The sequence below is a fragment of the Oculina patagonica genome, chromosome 12 (genome assembly GCF_052425735.1).
Source record: "Oculina patagonica isolate OP01 chromosome 12, crgOcupat, whole genome shotgun sequence".
Lineage (NCBI taxonomy): Eukaryota > Metazoa > Cnidaria > Anthozoa > Scleractinia > Oculinidae > Oculina > Oculina patagonica.
The window spans coordinates 30,477,996-30,489,273 of NC_135769.1; the positions used below are offsets into that span (position 1 = coordinate 30,477,996).

Here is an 11,278-nt window from a genome sequence, read left to right on the forward strand (position 1 = left end):
TGGAAACAAACTGTCAAATCTTGTCTAATTGCGTGTGTTGAGTACACATTCCAATTGGTGTAATCCTTGTAATAAAAAAAAACTCTTCAAGAAGATTCGAATGTGTTGCTGGATTTGCAGCTATCAGTTAAAATTTGCTTCATTTTTTCATTTATAAGTTCCATTTCAGATATATAGAGATCAACAGTCATAAGTTTGACAGGACTTAGTTAATATTTTCTTGTCGCTAAGTTTTGCAGCATTTTTAACAGCTGTCAACTTGCATCCACTTGCGTCTCCCTTTGGTCAGGTGAGTTGACTTGGGTTCACTTTGGTCGGGATCATAATTGCACGTATAAGTCGACACAAGCTTTTCACCATTTGGCCACCCAACGCAAGTCATGCAACGCAAGTCTTTCAGTATACCTTAAGTACAGAATTGCAGCACGTGCGCAATACAAATTGATTTATTTTTTGGACAACTTGGGTACACTTACGAGTAATTTTTCGCGTCCGTTTTGCCATCCAACGCATGTCTGTACTCAAGTTCAATTTGCGACTACTCGCGTCCACTTGCTCTACCGTTTGGTCAGGGCTTTATAATGTACAGCCAACAAATTTATTACCAAATTCGCAACCTGTTACAGAAATGAAGGTGCAACTCAAACTATGAGTGTTTATTGCTAGTCAGTGTAAATTACGCATTATTAAAGAAAAAATTTGATACAAGTTTTTAAAGAGCGACAACTATTAACAGTTTTTGCGAATACTACTACGAACATTCGAAAACTCAATGAGAAAAATGGGTACCGCGATATTCTAAACTTATAATTCAGGCTGATATATAATATATATATATAAACCTTCAAAGACTATTTTGGGTTAAAGGCATACAAATAGTTCCTTATATCAGTAATACAAAACTAAACCTTTGCTTAAGGTTCAGTAGCTGGGTTCAATACAATAAACCCTGCAGTTTTAAATACTGGTAAACAACAATAATTTCAATGCATGCCCTGGCTAAACTTTGTTTCATGTAAATAAACTGACGTAAGACTTACCCGCCTATAAAACTTAGCCCTCCTCTTACCTCAGTGGGCCAGTGCACTATCTATTATAAAAGAAAAATAGAAAAAAAAGAAAAACAGAAAAAAGTTTGTGCAAATTATTTACATTCTATTTATTTCACTATCACTTTCTGATTGTTTGAACTTATTTTAAACCAATTTATGCCCACAAATCTATTTAAAAAAAACGTAATTTTTATAGATATAAGCAATTACTCTTTCAATGTTTTGCCTTCTGGGAAAGATCTCGCAAATATAACGACGTCAATCTGTCACCTTCAAGCGGAAAAAGTGAAAGTCAAACTAACGAGATGTCACTCGCGCGTGTAAATTCGCATTGATTTCACTCTATTTTGACACTACTGAACAAGAAATTGACCATATCTTTCCATGGTCTTTGCTCTGAAAGACAATAGAAAGGACGATAAAGAGTGAGCAAAACACGGCCGTAAAACCACTCGTCTAACGGCCCATGCTTTCACTTGAGTTTTAAGGTCGATTTTGTAAGTTAATTTGTGAGTCATAAGTCCTTTAGTTATATGTAAATAACATTTATAAAATAAACTGTAATAAAGTGGAAAGGTATAGTGGACAATTTTTGTATCCTGAAAAATACTAGTTAGTGCCTGTATTGTTCAACTATAAGGCTGTTTTCCTTTGATTCTTCCTTTAATCTCAATTGATTTTTCCTTTTAGTAACGGTAATTGATAAGTTCTCTTATTCATATTTCTCCTGTCTTATTTATCTTCAAAATTCTAATATATTATTTTCTTTTTTTCGTTCTGCTCACTGTAATGTTCTGTGTTGTTTGTGTATTTTACCGACCTTAATTTGTATCTAAATAATTTTAACACTGGCTGCCTGCCCCTTTTTTACCCTTCAGTTATTTCAGGCAGCCAGAATCTTAATTATTTATTTTTACTATATATTTTTTCCTTTTGTAAATATTTAGGGTAAATTAATAAAGTTTGTTGTTCCTTTCCTGTGTTAACGTATTTTCATTCTGTGTGCATCGTGCACCGAGGGTACCTTTTACATGCATGAAAAATGGACTCTTTTCGCCTACACACTGGCTTATAAAAAAGTCTTCGGAAATAAACAAAAAACAAAGATTAATACAACACGATGTCAAATAAAGCCAAATGTACATATTTTTGTTGTCCAATTCAGAAGCAAATGACCTTACAGAATGGACATGAGGAGTAATCACGTAATAATAGGCTTTCCTTGTTTTAACTGAAGCTTTCGTGGCTAGTGCTGACTATGTGGTATGGATGATTGTCACTTAAAGCCGGTGCAGTGACAAGAAATTTAGTGCCAATTAAAACCGATCCAGTGAAAGTGTCGGAATTAGATGGAAAACCAGTTATAATGGCCTGAAAAAAGGTACAGTCTACTGTACTTGTCATGAAAATTGTTAAAAGCAGTGGTTAAGCCTAAAACTAAATACAAGTCGGGCCGACGTTTTCAAGTTAGACAGTGTTATGCATCAGTCAATTCCAGCAGTGCCCATCCCCCTCCCCCCCCCCCCCCACCTCCCCAGGCAACCGTGGGGCATTTGCTCATGTTGTCAGTCCCGGGGAGGGGTATTTGCATTTTTAGCGCGGCCCCGGGGACTGGGCATTTGCACACCCCGGGGCAACCCCGGCATTTGACACGTGGTTTGCGAAAGTGCCATAATGGAGGATTTCATCGGTAAAGACATACAGTTTGTGGAAGATTGGTTAGTTTGTATGACTTAGACAAGCTGGTCGACGTTTTTTTTACTTTATTCTAGATATTTTTCATCCATGTTAGCCCATTAAATAAAGGCAACGACTTCAGCGAAAACAACGTATATCATTACGCATTCAATGAAAATGAAACTCGAACTAAAGTGCAGTTCCTTGCTTTGTTACCTCTTGTTGCTACTTTTAAACTTACATATCTAGATTTGTTTCTTTACTTATTGATTAAACGAACTGTTTAATAAACGATAAATAGAGTTTTAAAGTTATTTGATTTCTACAAACGATCACAATTGTTTGTTAAATATTAAACATGTTTAGATGGATTGTCTTAAGCATTATTACCAAATATTCAGGATTAAAAAACGTCAACTGTTCAAAACAAAAGAAAAAGAAACAGAATCACACTTGAAATCTCGCCCTTGCATTTATAAACTACTGTTTTGATAGACGAACGATCCCGGGGGCGGGGCATTTACCCTTTTCCTCCGTCCTCACCCCAGGGCATTGAGCAGGCTCATGTGTCCCCACCCCGGGGAATTTACCATTTTTTTTAATGCAATTGCCCGGGGATTAGCCCGGGGGTGGGGGGGATGGGCACTGCTGGAATTGACTGATGCATTAATTTGGAGAAAATAATCGAGTGAATACTCTTTACATCTTGGAGAATTATCTTATGCCCTATTTTTTTAAAAAAAAGTCTCTTTTTTTCTGTAAACCAGCAAGAGTACCCTCTCACTTCTAGAATGAAAAAATAAACCACTGAATGCAATGGTCACACGACACATCTCCACGGCCCGGCCAAGAGAATGGTTTGTACTTAAACCATGCACCTTATTCCAAAATGGCGGACAATACATTTTTCTTTTGTATTCATGTTAATTGGCCCTCGTTGCCTCGATCGTATCTGCAGAATTCAAAAGAATCATTGGCTTAAAACGAGGCAATAAAGGCTAATTAGCATATAGGCAAAAGATTAATGTATTTTCCGCCAATCAATCAATCAATCAATAAAATTTATTTACCCTCGGAGCTGACGGGGGCTGGCTAGGCCCCTAGCAAAACATATGCTAATATGCCGAGAAAATAAATTACAAATGTAAAAATATATACAGAACGAAAAATTCATTAATAAATAAGTATTAAATTATTATTATTAAATTATTATTGTTGCATCAGGCGCGAGAAACTTCTTGTGAAATCTGTCGTAACACAACTACCTGCACAGGGGGTGCGCTGCTGGTTTTGCGGTTGTTATCTTCTCCTCCTATGATAGGATCGATGTTGTTGTTCCGGTACGAGCCAAGGCAACATATCAGTTCCTTGATGTGCTGTCTAAAGCGCTGGTTCACTAAGGCGTATATGAAGGGGTTAACGGATGAGTTGAGGGCAACCATGACGACGGATATTAATGTGCAGCACGTCGCTGTAGTCTTGTGAAGGGCTGAAATAGCTCACGACGTACATGGTCAAAGCAGGAATCCGGCACAATGCAAAGACAGCACTCACAGTCACAACCATCTTAGTCACTCGCCTTCGGACTTTAAGCATTGCCTATATCAAGCATGGAAACGAGAATAGCAGTTTGCTTTAAAGCCCCTAAGTGACTAACATGAGCCTCATAATTAAAACAAGGTGTTTGACGGTCTGTCTGTCTGTCTGTCTGTCTGTCTGTCTGTCTGTCTGAGAATAAATACGAGAATAGCAGTCTGCTTTTAATCCCCTGAAAGGACTAACCTGATATGCAAAATATCTGTCTTTCTGACAATCTGTTTGAGAAATAATATTAAATGAACACCGATTCTCTCCCGTTACTTTAATTTCTTACTGTAAAGGTTGATATGATTCATTATCGGCGTAAGAAATAAAGAGTTAGCAAATGTAACTTTAGACTGAAAAGTAGATAAAAAGGGTAAAGCCTGCATACGAGCCTAGTAACCCATCAGGTCTAAGTTTATCCTGGTTTTAGTAGCATGAAGCGACTAAGGAGTATTTCTACTTCCCCTGGATGGGATGCTAGTCCATCGAAGGTTGCCCCCAACAGTAAATTTGCTGATACCCATTCATGCACCTGGGTGAAGAGAGGGATCGTGAGAGTAAAGTGTCTTTCCCAAGAAAATAACACAATAACTCTGGCCAGGTTCGAACACGGATCGGTCGAGTCTAGCGGAGTCTAGCACACTAACCATTAAGCGACCACGCATCCCGCAAAACAAATGGCAAAATTAGTTCTTACCATGCGGACATTGTCGCTAGTATCCTCGTTCTGAAACCAAAGTGCAACCACGACTCGTGAATACAGCACGGCCATTATGATTATCGGGATTACGCCGGTTACCAAATACCACACAATTGTATTGGCTTTTACCATCCACTGCTGAGGCCAGTTTTGCATGCAGAAGTCGCTCTGATTGTTGTAGAAGATGGTTAACAAAAGGGGTAAATTGAAAATAACTGCGAAAAGCCAAATAACCGGAACGATGATCTGCAAAGATATAGAGTAGTCGAGAAAATGTTTTAATATTTTAAAATATTTTGCAAGAACTCTTTCAAAAAATTGTTACTTTGTTTCGATAAATAAATAATAAAACTCCAAAGTTGACATATTTATATTAAGAAATGAAAGAATTTTAAATTTCAAGTAATTTGGTAGCTTTAAAATAAAGTGAACTTTAACACTCTCAGGAGCTTTATTTCTCACTGACTTCTTCTGACCGGCTTCGTTACACTGTAAAATTTCAATGCCATTGTCAAAAGAAACAAAAAAAAAAATTGAAACGCAATTCTAGCGGGACCGAGGTTAAAATGAGAGCCTGTCAAAATCACCAAATGTCTGTTGTCTCGTTGCCACTTACCTCAACCTTTGCAGCTGTCAACTGTCCTTGGTTACTGTGCGAATTAACGACCGCATGATATCTTTCAATGGCGACAACAACCAGAGTGAAGGCGGTGGCAACTGAGCCAATCCAAATAAGATTACCACCAGTCAGCAGCTTACAGAGAACTGTGCCTTTCATCCCGTCAGGATGCTTGAATAGATGGACGAAGATAAACCTTGGCACAATGAACAGCGCTACCATTATGTCTGCCACAGCCAGGTTCAGTATCAAATAGTTCATGGGAATTCTGAAAAGCAGTCAGTTTAAGCCCAGTAAGTAACAAAAGAATAATAAAATAAAAGTTCTACAGTGGAGACTTTTCAGAGGCGACAACTACGAAAAAAAGGGGCGGTACTAAACACCGGAACGGAACGGAATGGACCGGAATGAGGCGAAATGAACCGGAATGAGCCGGAATGGACCGGAACGAGACCGGAATGGACCGGAATGAGACCGGAATGAGACCGGAATGCACCGGAATGAGCCGGAATGGACCGGAATGAACCGGAATGAACCGGAATGAACCGAAATGGACTGGAATGAACCGGAATGAGACCGGAATGGTCCGGAATGGACAGGAACAAGACAGAATGAGACCGGAATTGGCTGGAATAGAACTAAATTAGACTCGAATATGCCAGCAAATGTTCTTTATACATGTATGCTAAATATAGCTAAAGGATTTCAAAAACAATTCTTTTTTTCTATTTTTTTTTTTGTTGTGGGTTAGGGGAATTAAGTTGCTTTTGCCAGGATGTTTCTGATTATTTCCCAGTCACTACTTCCTGAGTATCCGTTCGATGGGTAAGTAACCACTTCATTGAGGAAGTGTCCGCGGTGGGCCTGGGTATAATGAAATTATGGTGCATAATGTTACAGAAGTAGTTAGCGATTCTATAAAATCGATAATTCTTTAGGTAAACTCGATAATCTAAATAATTGACCTTATTATTTTTATAAACAAGCTTTTTAAACTTCTGATCTTGGAAAACACGGCTGTTCGGCATCGGCACCTTTCTCTTTATGTCCAGTGTTCCGAAACAAACAAAAAGAAATTAAGTCATTTAAATAAGTTTAGTCTCCAAATTTCCCTCAGTTTCTCTTTTTTTCGCGGTGACGAGCTAAGTTTTTGTTAGCTGAGCTTCATTTTCAAGTTTTTTACGCTCAAAGTTTATGTCGTCTGTCACAGACGGAATCGACAATTTTTTTGGAAGACAATATGCCCGTTCTATTTTTAAAAAAAAGCGTTAAAAAAGTAATGAATATACTCTTACTAGGGGAAATGTTCGGAACGTCAAAGGCTCAAAGTCAGCTTCAAAAAACTCGAAGCTACGATTTTTTTGGCCTGAATACCGCAACTGTCACGCTAGAACGCGAAACTATTTTGAAGTAGTTCGCTGGCCAATAACACCGCATGTAGATTTTGGTGTCAAACAATATCCTTGTAAAAGCGACTTAATCCCTCCCAACCCGCAACAAAGAATTTAGAAAAAAGTGAAAACGTAGAACTGTTTGAAACTGAAATTGTGAGTCTCATTTAGTTCTATTCCGGCCCATTCTGGACTCATTAAGTCTCATTCCTGTCCATTCTGGATCAGTCCGGTCTCATTCCGGTCCATTCAGGTCTTATTCCGGTTTATTCTGGTCTATTCCGGCTCATTCCGGTCCATTCCGTTTCATTCCAGTCCATTTCGGCTCATTCCGGTTCATTCCGGTCCATTCTGGCTCATTCCGGTTCATTCCGGTTCATTCCGCGGCGGTCTCATTCCGGTCTTATTCCGGTCTATTCCGGTCTCATTCCGGTCCATTCCGGTCTCATTCCGGTCCATTTCGGCTCATTCCGGTTCATTTCGCCTCATTCCGGTCCATTCCGTCTCGTTCCGGTGTTTAGTAACGCCCGAAAAAAAGCCTGCGACAACCAACCAGGACTAAGTTCTGTCCGTTAGCTGATGAAATTGAAGCGGCTTTTTAATTTTCGCAAGCCTTCTGATTAATTACGTCACCCTGTGCTTGATTCTCAGTTACCTGCGTCAATTTTCTGCAATTTCTCAGCTGTCAGTAAAAATTTGAGTCAAAATTATCCATTAAAAATTTTACATATCTCAGACAACAGTTAAGGGGGGTCCTTCTTAACTACCAATTTTTTGCTAATAGAGGTTTCTGACCGTCAACTTTTGGAAACAAAACCTCCCACGGATGATATTTTTGTCCTATTGATCATAACATAACATAACATAACACTTTATTTAACCTAGAATTTTGATATAGCTAAGATAAGCTAGTTTCTTCGAGAAACAAGTCAAATATATAAAAATAAAAATAAATAAGTAAAATAAGAATAACAATATTATTATCTCCGTTAACTACTTACACATTTAAAACAATATAAAAATACAATTCACTAAGGTGTTCAATTCATCCCCCCCCCCCCCCCCCCTCCACCCCCTCGGATCAAAAAAAATCTTAGCTAAAAGTGCATTGTCGGACAGCTATAATGAAGTCATTTAGTGATGTTGTAGATTCTTTTATCTCTGGTAATAAGTTCCAAGTCTTTGCAGCAAAATAGCTGAATGATTTTAGTCCGTGCGTTGTTGAAGACGGCTTCGGTAAATTAAGAATATCTGTTCCCCTTAAACAGTAATTTACATTTCTCAGGGTAGAGAGATCTTTTAATTATCATCATATCATGAAGAGTCCTTCAAAAATATCAAAACACGGCCGTGGTTGACAAGTCACGTTACCGGAATAGAAAATACCTAAAACTGAAAGGGTGTATAGATCTAAAAATTAAAATCAATGCCGGCAGATAAAGAACGTCCACGTGTTTAATGCTTCGTATAGTTTTTGTTACGAAATTTGCATTATTATTAAAGTTATAGCGTAATAAAGACTTGTATTTTCAGAATTTCTTCAATAGCGTCTCCTTCTTACATGTAAATAGTGATCTCATCTCTAACTCTTTGAAAGAAATCGGAACTTTACTTTTCTCTCAAAAGTTTTAGGAATTTTAAATTCTTGCGGGTTGTTTGGGACTGGCACTAGCTACGCGCGCGCAATATTATTATTTCCACGTCACTTGTCTTCTCACCAAAAATTTATTGTTAAGCATTGCCGAATGCTCCAAAGCGGCTTGCCACCAAAAAGCATTTTGAGCAATTCCTTAGTAACTGCTCTAGATCTGTGGTTAAGAAGGACTCTCCTCCCCCCCCCCCCCCCCTAAACACGCGTCATTTCTCAGCAGTCAGTTAAGATTTGACCAGTTCTCAGCTAATATTCCCATATGCTTTTAGTTATATTAAAAATGCCAACCTATGACTGACCTCATGTCTTTGAATTTAAGAATCAGCAGACATACAATCGCATTACCAGCTATGTCTGTGATTGTGAGCAGTGAGAACATTGTAGTGAGGCCAATCTCAGCGGCCCTCGTCTCTGTGGTATACCACATCACACGTCCTCTATCTGAAACGTTGAGAAAATAAAATTATCTTCGTAAATGGGTGGATTTATGGAGGAATGTGTACAAGACTTTTTAGATGTTCATTTGGTCTTTGACGTATACGTCACTTGTATCTGGAATGCAAAACCGTTCAATAGGTGACATTTTTTCATTTCTGGAGACATTTAGATGTCTCAACTATTTGTTCTCAATTCTACACGTTGTCGTGGCAACCGTGTTTAGGCACGAAGGTAAACCCAAATTTCATCTTTCAGAAATTTTAAATCTCTTTTATTGGTTTACTTATATTTTTATATTATTCTCAATTGTATTGGAAGAAATGTACTGCCGATTTTTCCTTTTTCCTGATGCCATTAGAAAAGGGTGAAATCCAAGATGACTCGCCATAACCTATATTCCGGGTGAAATTAAGTTATATGACATAATAACTAAAAAAAGCATCTCATCTTTTAGCGGAAGCTCTATGCTATACACAAATATGTTTTGGAAGAATTTTACTGTCGATTTTTACTATTTTTCTGATGTCATTAGAAAACAGTGGAATCTAAGATGGCCCGCCGTAACCTATATTCCGGTTGTAATTAAATTATATGACATAATAACTAAAAAAAAACATCTCATCTTCATCTCATGCTATACACAAACACAGGTTTTTGAAGATTTCATACAACAACAAATAACCCGCTTCCCTTGTTCCATCGTAAGGGTATGACTGCTTGTAAGTCCGAGGTTTAATGTTACACTTATTACAACCTCGTCTTCCAAGATAAATGCTCGCTAATAAAATTCAGTCAAAGTGTGATAAAATGCACGCTTTTTACTGAAGTACAACTGTATCTTGATGGACTTTCACACCGTTTATAAGATTTTTTTCTATGCTGAAAATCATACCATTGTTTATAAATCATCGAGTTTCAGTCCACCTAATTAATTAATTGCAAGAGACGATATCGATCGAAAAGAACCTACCTTATTGTTACTTATTTTCGCGGGCACTTAATTTCGCGAAAATGGAACAGGAATATTTCGCGAGACTTAATTTTCGCGATTTGGCCAAAAATACGTAATTAGCATAAAAAAAACAATAGAAATCGTTTAGAATTAATTTTCGCGGGTCTTTAATTTCTCGATTTTTTGAAAATCGCGAAAATCGCGAAAATTAAGCCCCGCGAAAATAAGTAACAATAAGGTAGTTCGCAACGAATCTTACTCGCGATATAATGAAGAAAAAATAGTTGCAAAACTAGATAGAAGCGAGGAGCATCGCTTCTTTTCTTTTCTTTTGTACTAATACAGGGTACAGTTAGTCCGAAGCGTAAAACTTTGGTACAAGCAACGACAAGAAATGAGCAAAACGTTTGATGCATTAGTCCCTACTTTGCGCCACTTTGGGGGAGGGATAAGGTCCTATTACGTTTAACAGTATCCCAAGACAAACAAACTAAGATTCTTACCCTTTAAATAAAACAAAAAATGAACAAAATTCTTAACTTACCTTCACAAATAGCAATATGGCAAAGTCTAAAAAAAAATTCATTGATATATTTGATAGTCTCCACAAAACAAAACAAAACTTCAACATAAACTAGAAAATTTGAAGTATAATTTTGTATCAGAGAGTTAAGAAAAGTTAAAGTAAAACTTTGTATCAGAGGTGGCGTACCAACAAGTTGTAGCTTCAAAGAGATGTTGAACTTACGATCTTCCTTAAACGGTGATATATTCTGATAAGAAACCACCAACATAACTATGTTTGTCGCCTTTTAATCAAAATAGAGGTACCACTTGAAAACCTTCATAAGATATTTGCGAAGATTGACATTTACAATAGCTGTCCTCTGTTTTGTTTCATTACTAAACAAAGGCTTGTTTTTCTTGACAAAATTTAATAACAGATAAAGCAAAAGAAACTGGTTTTTCTGTTTGTGTGAAAATAAGTCCTTGATAAAGCAATCACTTGTACGTAAGTAATACTAAAATGTCTCTGAGAGGGAAGTTGGTGGAAATCACTTGTGTACTGACGCGAGCAAGCAAATTATACAGGAAATTATATAGTGATTCTTATGATTAGTTGACCTTACAAGGCGAGAAAAGTTATATTACAACAAAAAACAATATCGTACACTTGAGTTTTCTGATTTGGAGCCACTCGAGAGAAAAGCATT

General features: G+C 37.4%; 1 pseudogene across 1 annotated transcript; it reads right to left on the reverse strand.

Annotated features, from left to right (window-relative positions):
- Positions 1–476: 476 nt before the first annotated feature.
- Positions 477–10,637, reverse strand: LOC144632921 (tachykinin-like peptides receptor 86C; annotated as a pseudogene). Its single transcript, XR_013566965.1, has 7 exons — positions 10,609–10,637; positions 8,974–9,115; positions 5,630–5,900; positions 5,011–5,259; positions 3,995–4,328; positions 1,041–1,090; positions 477–617 (listed from the first exon to the last, which is right to left on the reverse strand). The product of XR_013566965.1 is annotated as a tachykinin-like peptides receptor 86C (transcript).
- Between the last annotated feature and the right edge of the window lie 641 nt (positions 10,638–11,278).